This window comes from Electrophorus electricus, chromosome 13, assembly GCF_041902795.1.
Source record: "Electrophorus electricus isolate QZ-2024a chromosome 13, ASM4190279v1, whole genome shotgun sequence".
NCBI lineage: Eukaryota > Metazoa > Chordata > Actinopteri > Gymnotiformes > Gymnotidae > Electrophorus > Electrophorus electricus.
In genome coordinates, this window is record NC_137509.1 from 8,185,001 (window position 1) to 8,200,188 (window position 15,188).

The 15,188-nt window shown below is 44.2% G+C and overlaps 1 protein-coding gene and 1 long non-coding RNA gene across 9 annotated transcripts in view; one reads left to right on the forward strand and one right to left on the reverse strand.

Annotated features, from left to right (window-relative positions):
• Nucleotides 1–15,188, forward strand: part of kdm6ba (lysine (K)-specific demethylase 6B, a) — a 76,094-nt gene that overhangs the window by 45,053 nt on the left and 15,853 nt on the right. For 4 of the 8 annotated variants that reach the window (XM_035536560.2, XM_035536562.2, XM_035536564.2 and 1 more), the window contains one exon: nt 14,812–14,913. The gene's annotated coding sequence lies outside the window, so the exon portion shown is untranslated. Of the gene's footprint in view, nt 1–7,793; nt 7,934–8,213; nt 8,283–14,811; nt 14,914–15,188 lie in introns of those variants that run through there. The other 4 variants (XM_035536561.2, XM_081694613.1, XM_081694614.1 and 1 more) reach the window with 2 other exon arrangements.
• LOC113585094 (uncharacterized) lies at nt 6,294–7,434 on the reverse strand. Its single transcript, XR_003411469.3, has 3 exons — nt 7,294–7,434; nt 7,022–7,083; nt 6,294–6,904 (listed from the first exon to the last, which is right to left on the reverse strand). It is a non-coding gene; the product is annotated as an uncharacterized LOC113585094 (long non-coding RNA).

Genomic DNA, 15,188 nt, shown 5'->3' on the forward strand with positions numbered 1-15,188 from the left:
TGTGCACTTGGGTCTTGTGTGTGTGTGTATGTGTGTGTGTGTGTCTTTCGTGCATTTCTCTCTTCTCTGTCAGGCTCCTCCCCCAGGGAAAGACAGACGGGTGTGGGACAGATTGTTTTGCCTCATTTCTTCAGCACACACACACACACACACACACACACACTTGCACGCAAATATATACAATATGCAGGGCGCGGAAGTCAGATCAGACTATTGGCAGCACTAGTCATGAAAACTGGTAGTGTCAGGTGTGTTGATTTGCAGTTGCACATTAGTTAAGTGGGGGAGGGGTGTGGACTGTCAGGTATGTTTTCGCTGTCTACTGTGTAACACAGCCGTGGAGACGTTCTGCAGAGAGTCTCTCTTTCTCTCTCGCCCCTCTTAAAGCCTAAGGTCATGTGCATGAGCACACTGCTGCCATTGTGATGTGCAGGAGGCCTGCATGCTATAGCACAGTGTGTCATCTGTTTCCATAGAGACATGTACGGTGTACGGTATGATCATCTCAACAGTGAGTTATCGTGATCATGTCACAGACGCAACCTTTCGCAAGTCAGGACAAAGAACCAAAAAACACTGCGTACTTTCACTAATCTCAGTTCTCTCTCTCTCCCTCTTTTCCTCTCTCCTCACTCTCTCTCTCTCTCATTCTTTTCTCTCTCTCTTCCAGTCTGTCTTCCATTTTGTTTATTTCAAGAAAAGCAACCTTTGTACTTTGCATGTACGCATGCGCATGTGTTCATTCCTCTAAGTCTGCAGGCTTTTCTACATCTGAGCTTATATGAGCTAGTGCCTTATTTGTCTTTGCATGAATATTTCCCGTGTCTGTGTGTCCAGGGGGACAGGGGTCACGGCAGAAAATCTCGCATGTGTATGTCATATGCAGGGACTCATAAATGAAGTTTCTTTGTGTTATTGTCAATTTTAGTGTGGGCATCTGGAACTGGTGATGAAAGACAGACACACACATTTGTTGTAGTTGCTGTTGTTTCCTTTGGTCTGAAATGAGTTGTGAAACTCATCACATTCTAGGCAAGTTATAACAGTAACTATATTCACCAATGACACAGGCACACTGCGAAACTGTTCTGTCATAATAAGCATGGTGTGGACAACTAATCAACCTACCGGTAGGTTTGTATGTGTGTTGCAGCGAAGGTGAGGCAAATATTTGCACTATGAAAACAAATCTTCTCATGCACAGACACAGGGTGTTAAATGATAGTTGGTGTTAATTCAGCCACTGCCTTCATTACTAAAACAACGATTACAAGTCTTCACTAACATAGCCTCTGAGTGCAGGATGTAGGCCAGTCTCTCCAGACCTCTCTTACAATGACACCTGACTCGCCTCTCTCTCCTGTGTGTGTGTGTGTGTGTGTGTGTGTTGAATAGTGAAAATATGCCTCCGAATGAAGACTCTCTTAAAATAACAAGCAGCACTCGGTGTAAAGGAAATTTTCCAGTCCAGAGCAGAGCTCCGGTGCTATCTAGGTGCAGTGGTAGCTCAGTGGTTAAGATACTTGACTTGTAATCAGAAGGTTGCTGGTTCAAGCCTCACCACTGCCACATTGCCACTGTTGGGCCCCTGAGCAGGACCCTCAACCCTCAATTGCTTAAGTTGTACTCAGTCATAATTGTAAGTTGCTTTGGATAAAAGCGTCAGCTAAATGCCATAAATGTAAAGCAAAGCAAGAACTTGGGGGGTGTGGGGGCCACACGTCGTCCACGGCAACGGCTCTGCTGATGGCATCCAGCACGCTGCCCCGCACACTACTACAGTGTGGGGCGGGGATAAGAGCATACATGCCTCGGTGTGTGTGATACTGAAGGAAAGTGAAGCATGTGTGAGGGTGCTTATACATTACCTTAGCATCTGTTTTTACCTGAGTGACAGTGTGTGCTGACAGCCTGTTATTTGTCTGGTCCGTGGAGTGTTTGTGTGTGCGTGTATTTTGGAGACCAGGGTGTTCTTTTTTGGTTTGTCATTGGTGTGTGTGTGTGTATAAGGATATGGAAACTTTTGTTATGGGATAACGTCTTGTACTTGGTCTTATGACAAACTTCGCTAAAGTGTGAGTGTGTGTGTGTTTCTGTGAGAAAGCAAAGGGATGAAAGCAATGAGCCACACCTTTATAAATGATTGACAAATGTTCAGCTTGTCTTTAAATATTCATGAGAGTCTGAGTATGTTGAGACACAAATGCATACACACACACACACAGAGTAGGCCAAAATTTTGCATTTCCTAAATAGTCTTCATTAGCTTTTGTTAAGACTCTATATTTTGAGTATGCTTGTGCATGTGAGTGTGTGTTTGTGTGCGTGTGTGTGTGCATGCGTGGGTGCAGGCCTGCATATGTGTGTTCTTTATAAACCAAACCTGGCTGACCATGACCTTTTGATGAGACATGTGGCAGAAGTTCACAGAACCAAAACGCAACCACAGTCTCACCCTCCCCACTCACTCTGGCTTATTACATCCCACACACACACAAAAACACAGACACAGACACTTTTACATACACACACAGCAATCAGGATTATAATCAGACGTGGGTAGACAAATAGTTTAAAAAACTGATGTGCATTCAAAAGATATGAAACATACATACACACACACACACACACACACACACACACAGACTCCATATATATATAATAAGATATTCCTGTATTCTTAGATATGTAACTGGTGGAGAGGCTATGTCAGTACAACAGTGTACATGGACCGCTGTCCCAACATGAAGAGCTCCTGTAAATCACCCACTGACTAAGCACCCAAACAGCTCAAATTCGGCACCTCTTTTCATGCAACACATGTTCTCTCCATATAAATTCTGCGCTAACTGTAGTAAGTAAGGTGATACAGCACATCCTTGGGAAAGGTAATCTAACTCTTGCACATCATACAGTCACCTGATTAACAAAGGAAACATTTCATCTTAAGTGCGTCTCAAAGCTAAAGGTCCAGCATGCACAGTCTTATGATCAGAGTACAGTTTGTGGACTGCTGAGACTTTTGTACAAGCACTTCTAAATGTGTGCGAGGTCCACATTGCACAACACAGTTGTATAGTCAGTAGTGTTTGATGGGCTGCGTGCATGTGTCTAAAGAGTAAAGGGTGGAGGTTGTGTGGAGGCCATTACAAGGTTTGGCAGAGTGTACCAGAGGTCATGAGGGTAGCTGAATAATAACGTAAAGGTGCAGTGATCTCGGTGCATATGTAAGATATGGCTAGTCAGGAGTCGCACTACTCAGGAAACTCAGTTTTCGCCCCTTTCACATGAGTTGATGAGCCATCAAAATGTTTATGGGAGTCGGGGGAGGGGGTTGTGTGTATATATCAAAATGTGTCCAGTTGTGTACATACAGTTTATTTGTATATATCAAAAAGTATATATCTGTAATGTATATTGTGCTAGCATATTGTGTGCAATAGGTCAAATACACTGACAATTAGATTTCATGGGCAGGGTATGTTGACTCAGTCAAGCGCACGAAGCGGGGCACTGTGTGTTGAACAGTCCTTTTGCATGCCTTGTGGATTTAGTGTGGGTGTTGCAGCCTTATAGCTAGACACTGGTGTGTTTTGGCGTTGAGAAATGTGTTCTATGAGCAGTGTATTTAACATCATTCTTTTGTTTTCTGTCCATTGGATTTAGGTATAGGTCTGTGTACATTAGTGTATTTTAGGGACTACTGTAGGTGTCTGTTGGTCTTTGTTCTCAGTCTTTTTTTTTTTTATGTGGTTTTTTTTTTTTTCTTTAAAACCGAGGTGTCAGATTAGCAGAGGACAGGCAGAACAGACACAAAGCGTGTGTGCCTGTGTGGGTGTGTGTGTGTGGGTGTGCATGCGCATATGATGTCCCAGCTGGTGAGTAGACAATAAGAGAAAGAACCGGGCCTCATCACCGTGCTGACGCTCACATGCTGCCTGGTCACGAGAACAGACTCACACACTGGTGCTCTCTCTACCTCTCTCTTGCCCTCTCTTTCTACCCTCATGTCGCCCTGCCCCTCTCTCACTACCCACCTCTCTACTGCCCCCCCTCCAGTCTCTCTTGACCTCTCGCTCTGCACCCCTCTCTCTTGACCTCTCGCTCTTTAACCTTTCATGGCAGAGATGGCTATGAGCTTTTCTGCCAGCTGTTCTCAACCGGGTTGACTCTAACCCGGGTTGACTCTAACCCGGGTTGACTCTAACCTGGGTTGACTCACCCAGCTTGTCTGCTCCCCCACCCTCTGCCCTTTGTGCTTAGTAGCTCCCTCCAGAGTTCATCTTGACATTTGAAACCTGGCTTTTGCACGCTCTCCGTGTGATCATAGCTCTAGATACTGACTTAAATGTAACCACAGGTGATGTGTGCTCTGTGGTAAAGGTTCTAAGTGCTGACTTGGTTTAGATTTAATATGAAAATTATATATCTGTTCCTAGTAAACACTACAGTACAGCAGAGCATTATAGAGGTTAAATTTGTGAACTACTGACATTACAAAACATGCTTAAAATATTCAGGTGTATAAACACTGTAGACAATATACACTGTGATGTGCATTTCAGCCTGTTTCATGCATATGTCAAATAAACAGTGGAACTGTGCAATCCAGTAAACTGTCTAAATTAATTATTTTCTAATATTTTTAGAACACAGTTTATCCCATCATAATGTTCCAGGCTTTAGTCCATATGGTGTTTTGGCGTTTGGTTTGCTCCCTGTAGAGTGCTCAGTAAGCAATGTCCGTGAGGCTAAGTTCCATTGTTTGGACTGGAGAAAATATGGTCCCCTTTTCATCTTTGGACATGTCAGAACACCCCTGAGCACAGAGGCCTTGCTCTCCCTCTATGTTCCACTTTCAGCTGCCGTAAATGGTTGTTTACTTGTGTTTTATTGCAGTACTTGTGCACAACATTCCAGACTTGGGAATGAAAAAATCCTGTTTCCTTTTTTAGGGTGGTAATGCAAAGTTCACTGTATACATGCAGTGGTCACCATGCAAGTACTGTAGAGACTCTTTAAAGTTGTACCAGCTGTGTCTCCAGAGGGTGGCTGACCTTTCAACCCACTAAGTCAAAGGTCAAGAGCCCTAACCAGTATTCCACTTTACTGCTATCAGTAATGTAATAAATTAACTTCACCTGTCTGAAACATCTGTCTGTTACAGTGATTGCCAGAAATATGTATAAAATGTTTGGTCTGAGGTGTGTGTGTGTTCATTTGATGAAAGCTACTGCATGCTTAGGTGTAGTCTGTTGGATTTGAAGTGATGCTTCGCAGGATGTTTTCCTGATCCGTGGTTAAAAGGAGTCTTCTGTAGCTTTCATTATTCCTTTAATACCTGTAGATTGTGTGTTTAAGGATACGCATTCTGCCGTTATTACACCTCAGATAAAGTGCGGCCTGCTGTGTTGTTTACTGAGAGAACAACAGAGAAGAACAGCAGGAGAGAAGGAGGGGTCAGTTAGGAACAGACCAGGTGAAGGTCAACACAAATATGTGCCAGAGTGCATTATTACTCACATATAACTTGTGTGTAAATCACACATCACACAGTCTGTTTCAGTCTCTTGCTCAGTGAGTCGCATACAAACAAAAAGGATGCTTTTGCCCTTGAGGGTTATTTTCCCCCATAAACTGTGCTTCAAGTGCAGCTGTGTTCTCCTGACTGTGTGTGTGTGCGTGCGCGTGCTCTGGAAAAACAGGGCCCAGAGTTCTGACTCAGACTTGCTGGCCTTGTACTAGGAAGCTGTGACTCGCATCTTAAACTCTCACACTGTTCCTCTCACCTATGAGCTCCTTACAGCACATGGCAAGATCTGAATCTGACAGACTTGCTGTGTGTGTGTGTGGGAGTGTAATAGTGTACCCCACTGCTGACTAATGGAGTCCCACAAAGTGGAGGATGAGTGTTAAGAGAAGCAGTACTGGCTGTACCAATGACACATCCATACCCCCCCCCCCACACACACGTTACTGTTTTAAGTGTTTAATATCGTGTGCAGTATACTTATGTAAAATGAAATAAAAAAACATGTTAGTCTTGTGTGCAAAATATGCTTGAGCACTGCGCTGTGGATGAGTGAGCACTGCTTGTGCGGTATCTGGATTCTGATGTCCCCACGGGAATGCTGGTATATTTAGCTGCTGTGTGAGCGTGTGAGAACAGTCTTAGAGGAACACGCACTCGTTGGCTCGTGCTCTCCCCCTCTATGCTCATTAAACTGCAGATTACAGTAGACTTTCTGGGAGCATGAATGCTAGTGTGAAGAATGGACACACTCCACTGGCACTATTGTTAAAGATTATATCACTTTTACACACACACACACACACACACACACACACACACACGTGTGTTAGAGTTGAAGTAGCACACATGTGGGATTCCAGTGTACATGTATATGGGTGGGCTAGCCACATCAGTCAGCTAACACTTTCTTGTTTGCTGTAGCCCCAGCCTGTTTCTTTTGTGATCTCTCTTTTTTTCTCAGCACTAGGGAAAGAGAAGAGTCATTGGCTAGCCGAAAAGGCCAGTAGGATATTACCTCATATGTACACAGCCCATGTATACATTTATTGATGGGCTATGTGTATGATGCATCTGCTGTTGTCCATGTTTGATGTCATGCCCAGCTTTGCTCACTTCCTTTGTGTGTATTGTCCTTCTGTTACTGCCCAAGCAGCCCAGTTCTCGTGACACACTCCTGTGGTTCAGCCAGTTGTCTCGTAGTCGCTGATGTAACGGCGCTAAATATAACATTCAGTAACGTGCAGTGTGGGACACTGCTGAGCTCACACACCACAGCGTCTGTTTGCCATTACTAGGGTGCAGCACCGCTCCTAATGCCAGCAAAGTAGTGCCCGTGCTGTTCAAGACCCATGAGATGTCCCATCAGGCATACTGTTCGAAAAGCACAAGATGGTACAGAGATATTACCCATTAAAGAAAAACTTCAATCAGAATGTACCTTTTTTGTATTTGTAAACTACTATCCTGGTTTGCATTTCTGTCGCTCACCTGGGTTACTGGCCACATACTGAATCCTGCCCTTCCTTTGTTGTCCGCCTTTTCTGTCCATGCTTCACAGACACAAGGAGAGAGGGAGAGACCGAGACCGTAGATTTATCTAGGTTATATCATGCTCTGGGTTACACTGTGACCTAAATTAACTCGCCGTCTAGTCTGCAATAAATTAAAAATATCCACTGACTGTCCTGGTGTTTTGTTATTTTCTCAGCCCAAATATTTGCAAGCTATTTTCGTCTGATATTAATTTTGTTTAGAAATACCTTGCACCTCTAGACGAGACGTGGTAACAGCAGCTACTCCGACGTCATGGAGTTGAGAGGTTATGTCCTGTATGCGGGGATGAGGCTGGATCATCGGGTCCGGGCCCAGTTATAAATAGTCTGGGAGTCGGAACTGCAGCTCTAGGTGACCCCGCGAGTAGGCTGCTCACTAGTCCGCCTTAAAAAAAAAAAAAACAACTCAAATGGAAGAGGCGGAGAGTGTAGTCCGGTAGACGGACTGGAGTCGATGGTTTGCGCTGTCAGGGAATTCCGAACCGTGTGGTGACGTCGGCTGAGCTGGGCGGCGCGCGGCGGAGTGCGTGAGGAGTAGCAGTGGCCCTTTAAAAACCCAGCGGCGCTCAGCGCAATCCGAGCCAGACCCCCGTGCTCCATAGCGAAGACAAACCAAACGGTAACATACAAAGAGTGGCTTTCACGCCCTCTTTTGACTTCAGACACGCTTGAAAGTAACTGTGCAGTTGTTTTAAAGAACGGGAACCGAGGAAAGAAGACTTCCGTGGATTATTGCGACCGGCTTGTCGGACAAGCGCTCTAGTATTCCGCACAGAGCGACATATTTTGAGGATACTGTCTCAGCTGCAGTGAAATCGAGACGCACAGCAACACCAACATTTCACCGGTATGAACTGGAGTGTTCAGCTCTCCGTCTCCGTTGTCCTCCGAGAACTGCTTGGATATTCTAGCCGATACTTTGCTTTCAGTTTTTGACTTCTCCCTTTCCTTGACCGTTGTGTTTGTGCCTTGTGTCAATGTAGGGCGTCGGTAATCCACGTACTTGTCTGAATGTTTTTATTTGATAGTTTACAATTCAGTCATTTCTCAGTCGTCATGTATTTAAGCCATCACTAAGCAAAAATACCTGTAGTGGAACATAAGAACTCTTCGTTATTCTTCAACAGATCGAGACGGTTTTTATGGGACAAGGAGTATTACATATTAGGTCGTTAAGGACGAGGTTTACTACAAAGGTAAGTGCTCTCTTCTGAAATGAGGTCCTTTTTTCTGTTTTTCTGATAAATTAGGGCGATAGTTTGTTATCGTCTGTTCTGCATAGGACCTCCGACGTACACGGTGTCTCTTGCAGTCCTTGAATGAATGTGTTGTAGTAACAGTTGAACGCTCCCTACGAGACCGGAAGATCGGCTCGCGCTTTCGTTTTAACCCGTTCGCGTCTGAACAAAGTGCCTTTCGATTAAACAACTTCAAACACTGACATTCCGCGGAGTTCTTTTCTTTCCCTTCAACAGTGCGCCGGGTGTTACGACGCTTGTCACGGTATATTACCTGTAGTAATGTCGAAGTAAGGAGAAATAACGCTTGAACGTTTGCTTGCGCCGCGGCTCCACTTCCAGCAGTTTGGTGGCTCCCACGTGCGAGGGGGTTGGGTTGCAGAGCCGGCGTAAGGCGGCGTGGAGCGAGCGTTCGCCTTTGTCTGAAACTGGAGGCAGGGCTAAAATCGGGGTGGGTACGGACGCCATATAGGCAGTGTGTACGACGTGAATGAGTTACGCACGCACAGCAAATGTCTGAAAGGATAATTTGCATCATCCTACTACTACTGCTACTACTACTTCCCGACCAGGGAGAGGGAGTTTTCGGCTCACCGTGCGAGTGTGTGTTTGCTGCGAGCTTCATTTCTTGGAACGTTCCAATATCTAGAATTGGGGAAATTACGTAAAATTCCAAACTGCTTCAACACCTGGGCACAAGTGATGTGCCCACAACAAAACCTGGTTCTGATAGTTATGTTGGAGAGCTGTTTGTGTGGGTTTGGTGATTTTATAGGCTGCCATAAACACTAGTTGAGGCAACAAAAAGGCATGTAAGCGGGTGGGGGGGGGGGACGTCCCTTTGAACAGCGACTTCCGATCAATCAAAGCGATTGACATGAAAACGAATGGCCGTGTTTACTTCTCTTTGAAGTGGTGACGAGTTCTGGGTTGTAAAGTTAGAATATCGATGGCTGCCGAGAAGGGTTTCTTATCCTGTTCTCAGCTTTTCGGATAGAGACTGTTTGAATCTCCCGCCCCCGAGACATTTGGGGATGAATTGGATGAACAATTCGCTTTCCTCAGTAGCAGTGATATGTTCTTGTAAGATAAACATTAAAAAGGTCAAACTGTGCACCATGGATTTATTGTGGTAATGGCGGAAATACAGCGACGAAGAAGTTTGCGGTGATGGGGCTCGTAATCTACAATGTGACGATAGTGACAGTGCGAGAGTTATGTTAAGTTGGTGTTTGTATAAGTAAAGCAAACATGCTCTGGAGTTGTGTTGGTTTAATTCTAATTTAATAAAGGACTGCGTTTTGCTTATTTATCTCATCTTAATACCAACTCATTGGAGGTGAGGATAACTTGTGAAAGGCATGTCAGACATGAGTATGGCGTGTGTGCATATTACACTTTCCCTTTTATTAGCGCTTCTATTTTTTTTCCTTTAACCGTTGTTTTTATTGACCAAACAGAGCCATGTCGGCGAACACACAGGCAAGTTGTTGCATGAAAACGTACTTGTGACTCATGCACACAAAGAGAAAGATTTCTTTTCTAACTGCCTTACGCATTTTCCTTTGTCACCTTACTGGCTTGTATTACCTCACATGTTGGTAGAAATCCAGTTCGGTGTACAAGAAAGAGAAAGTGAGGGAGGGGCATTGAAACTAGAGTAGGAGGAACTGGAAAGAGGGTCAGGGAACTGAACACAGTCATGCTTGTGTGAATCAGCGCAGGAGTAAAACGTTTTATTGGCCCTCAAGAAAGTGGTGCGTAAGAGACACGTTGGTCATTTGCGTAATACCGTGGGGGAGACATCACCGAGTGGGATTTGTTTTCCAGTATCACAAACAAACCCTTTCTCTCTCTGTTTGGATCTCCATTATTCATTATCAAAGCCAAATTGTGCATATGGTCAGTAACTTGTTTGTCTGGTATTCTTTGGCTGGAGTGTATGGAATGTTTGAGATTCCATAGCCGGAGACGCTGTTCAGAGATGTCTCTGACTGTCTTGATTGGCTGAATCCTTCTCCAACTTTTTTTTTTAACCGTCAACACGCAGTGTTTCTGCTGGCTACCATAGCAACCGTTGCCGTGGGGATAAAATGTGAAGGCCAGCTCTCTCCTGTTATGTTGTTTGTGTTCTTTTTTTGGTAACTAGTCTGAGTATTAGCTTGTGTGTGCATCGTGCTTTGATTTCTGGGAAATAAGGGGCGCTGATTGTAGGTGGGGGATTGGGGGGGGTCGATCATGGGCGCACGCGTACACAAGCAGTCACGCTTGCACACACGTCCGTACAAACACACACAGATGTTCAGAATCACTTTGTTCCTGGAATGAAGAGATAGGTAGTGGTTAGCTATTTAGGGTAGTGGCCTGCAAAAACAGCTCTTAGGAATTGATTGCTGTGTTTCGTTAAATGAAAAACATAACTCATGATCTGCGAAAGTTTCTCTGATGGACTTGAATTTGCCTTGAGACTTGCAGACTGATTTTACAGGCAGATGGTCATGAACGCTGCTCGGCAGACATTAATGTTTGCCAGACATTTGCACATTGAGTCACTGCTCTGCACAAACTCACTACACTTCCCTACTTCACGGGCTGTGAGAGACGTTCTTGGCTCTTTGCAAGTTTTTTTTTATCGCTTTCATTTTGAGTGTAATTAGTGTGCAGGGTGGTTGTTTGCTAAAGCTTGTCCTGTAGTCTATGTGCAGCTAGCAGGAACGGTTTGTATGCATACCATCTTGTATCAGCTTTTAGATATTCAGTTATTGTGAGTCTTTACGGACTTAGGAGCTTGACAGGTTTGTGGAGAGAAATCACTCATGTAACACACTCAGCGTCTGTTCCACAGGATGTTGATGTATTTCCCCCTGCCCCTCTAGGCTGCCGCCCCCTTTTGGGAGGCCCACTTCCTGTTGCTCTGACGACAACTTCCTGTCTCATCACAGCCTGTCTCTTTTTGTTCTGCTTTTTTACGCCTTCTTTCTATCTTTCTCATTCATTAACACACACACACCTTCTCATTCTTTTTAACCGTTGGTAGAGGCTTCATAAATGTTAACTCAGTAGTAAATGTTTTAAAATGTAAATGGAACGATCTTTTTTTTTTTTAAAGGGTGTTTTTGAAGAAAGAGAAAGTGTGTGTGTGTGTGTGTGTGTGGAGGGCCTGTTATGATAGAATTCTCCTATGCGATATCTCTGACTATTTGTGTGTGAAAACCCTTCTTCTGCAGTTTTCTCAGGTTACACTATGCCTAATCTTGCCTGCTTACGTACTTGTTAGTATTTACCATAGTGATGGCCTCATGGCCCCAGACATAGGTCATTTACTATTAACAGCACTGGGTTACTGAGAACTGCATCTGGTTTCCTTTTGTAAAAGCTTCATATGTCACAGGCCAAAGCTTTCCTGCTCAGAACCTGAGGTCATCTGAGGTTTCACTATTGCTGATGAGACACTGTTATATAAGTTGCAAGCACACACACATACAAAGATCATTTTGAATGAGATGTTCAGTTTGCTAAAATATAGATTAGTGATGTATTGTCCGTTCCTGTTAGCTCTGCCAGTGGCAGTAGAGTTGTCATTACGCACCATAGAGAAGATGGCAATTTCACTGTACGTTTTGCATACAGTCTAGGCAGAAGACACCAGAGGGGCAAGCACTGATAGGAAGTAAGATGACAGTTATGCAGGGAATAGTGTAATCTGAAAAGGAAAAGGTCATGTTTAGAGCAACAAGAAATCATCTGGTCAGCTGTAACTTTTCTCTTCAAAACCATAGAATGATTATTAAAAAAGAGTTGTTGTTTTTTTTTATTAAAGAATTCAAAGTATAATGCAAGTATCAGAACAGGCAGTTTGACATACGTGTGTGTGTGTGTGTGTGTGTGTGTGTGTGTCCTAAGCTGAACTCCATTTTCAGTTCAGAATGTACTCGCTGGCTATGTGGGTGCGTGAGCTCGGAAGTCAGTGATGGCATCATGGTGATGCTGCAGCCTGCATTGCTGGCACAGTGTGGAAGGCATGCGAGCATACACGCGTGCACGCACAGCCAGGGAAAAGAATACACAGGCTCCACTGTGATTTGTTTTTGTTTGTGTGATTTCTGTCTGAGGCCAGTTACATAATGGCCAAATGTGGACATTCACTCCCAAGTCATTCCGCCAGCCGCTTCCACCCAAGAACACTACAGCTCTCTCTCCCTCTTCCCTCCCTCTCCCCCACTAGTTTATCTTTGCCTGTCTCCTTTACACTCTCACATTCTGTAAGCTGCTGTACATTTTCTGTCTGGGCTTCATTTTATTCACTTAATTCTTCTCTTATCATTCTATACACTGACTGGTTGTTTCCAGGAATAAACCCTCTATTTGATCCCTCAGGAAGTTGATGAGGGTTGTTGCTGGCTAGAGTCGGGCTTTTCTGAGGCTTGATTTGACTTTAGTCAGCATCAGCCCTTGGTTGAGGACTGGTTCAGTGGGCCACACCTGCCTCCCCGCCCTGTTCAGATCTGGGTCTATGCTTTCAGGTGCTGGATTGATAACCGTGAAAACAGCTGCTGGCTGAAAGAGCAGTTTAACATCTGTTGTCAGGGGGATTTCTTTCTTCTTTACTCTGAGGGGTCTTTACTCTGAGGGGTATTGCGGGGGAGAGTAGGGGAATTTATACAATTGATCAGCTGTAACACTTAAAACTGGTTTTGAGAAATTCCCTTTTATTATCTGTTTACTTGTGAGAATATATTTGTATGTGCCTTATATGTTTTATATTGAACCTCAGTTTAAGCAAAAAAAAATGTAAATATTAAAAGAGAAATTTTGTTTTAATCTCACAGAAGATAGTCGGTCCTTTTTGAGGAATTAGCTGCAATCCAGTGCCCAGGGGTGTGCAGCGTGTATGCTGTAATCCACAGTGAGCACATAAACACAAGCAACCACAACAGAGCAAAGCCTTCAAACTTGTTTCTGCTGGTAGCGCCCACACAAGTCACTTTCCTCTTCTCAGTTCTGGCTAAAACGTCTTTTTGATTCCCCGATTTGGCCAGGCCATGAAAAACCCAGCCTGTTTACATCACATCCTGTTTGGCCATCAAAGCAGTGTGCCACCGTCAAGAATGATGACGCAACATTTCTTTAGAAATTCCAACGTTGTCATTCGAAGTGGTCGCCCCCAATCACCTGACCGTAAACAGCATGAGAGCACATTGGAGGTGGAGTCAGGCATGTGGGGTAAGCCCTGTAGTCTCCATTATATGACTCATGGGGGATCCCCCAGTTACACCCCAGAAGTATTGACATTCATGCTCACAGACCCACTATCGAGAATGGAGTTGACGGCGGAAGGTGACTGCTCCCTGCTGCAGTCTCCAGCTGGCTGTTGACTCTCAACTTTCTGCAGTACAGATATCAAGTGTTATTGTAACACAGAACAGCACACGGACTTGTGCAGTACTTTGTCAGTTGACCATCCAAGAGGATCCACTTCAATGAAAATTATTCAGTTTAACGTGTCAAAATGAGAGTGTTTTTGCAAACTGCTTTGTAAGTAGCGAAAGGTGTGGTTCGCCTTAAAATAGCTTGGACTTGGTAGCATTGCGGTACACCCTGAGGTTTCTGACTTGCCGTTATTGTAATCTCTAGTATAGACGCTGACTAGACTATATGTAAGCAGATTCTGGACTACTTTCAGTAGTGAGTATGGCTGGTGTAGCCTATTTAATACCCTCTGATTAAATGTGACCCTAGACACTGACATCCTCCAGTTGTTTTGTATGTATGTCTGTCTGTTGTATTTAACCTAGAAGTGCATGTGAACTAATGTGTGCATACACACACAGTGAATGCATGCACACACTCAAACCCATCCACACTTCCTGAACACATCTGGACACAGCAATCTTGCACCCCAAAAACATCACATGCCCAGAAACTTGGTGGATCTTCAGAAACAAACACTTTGGCCTCTGTAGTTTTTTCTATACTGCAGTTTTCTCAAGTGATGGATTTGCACATCAAGCCCTTCAAATGAGAACAAGGAGCTAACCTGTTTATTCAGCCATGTCATAATTCCTGTCATGTTTGTGAGAAAGAAACCCATGTTTATGTATTGCACTCATGGCTTTCTAGCGCTCTTCTAGAAGTCCTTTTAGAATTCTTCTAAAGGAGTTGTTTTGATGCGTAACCTTTTATGTCTTTTTATTGGGAATGTTATAAGGTAAGCTGTTACAGTACACAGGACAAATGAACATAGCTGCATATATATTTTTAAATGTTCTTAGTATCTGTTCACATATAGACTAGAAGAAGTACATACTGCTATCTGGGGTATAGAACTCTAGTCCCTATACCTGTCCTCCATCCCTACAGTGACCTGCTCTAATATTAGGTGCTTTTTGTTGGTGTGGATCATGCAGCAAAGGTGTTTCTTAGTGAGTGTGCAAATGAAGAATAAAATGTAAAACTGACTGCTTATGTGTTCTTTTTGTCTCGTCAGTAATTGAGGCCTGCATAATTCATCTAGGATGATTGGCTGCCGGTGCTGAAGCCATCAGTCACGGACATTCACAGGAGCAGACGCTAGATGCTAAATTGAGAGGTGAAAAATACACGTGTGTGTGTGTGTGTGTGCGTGTGTGTTCGTGTTCCATTAATACCAAGATGGCTACTTGTGAAAGGAGGAACAGTGACGTCACGATTATTTTCGGGCCCCCCAGAATCCTAAATCAGAAGATCCTGAAATATCACAGAGAACTCATAATGGCACGAGACTCAAGAGCTGGGAAGAACGGGAGGCTCTGTGGGTGCTGTGGGCCCAAAATACCCACATAGCACTCACACCCACTCTCACCCACACACACACTGTCAGTCGGG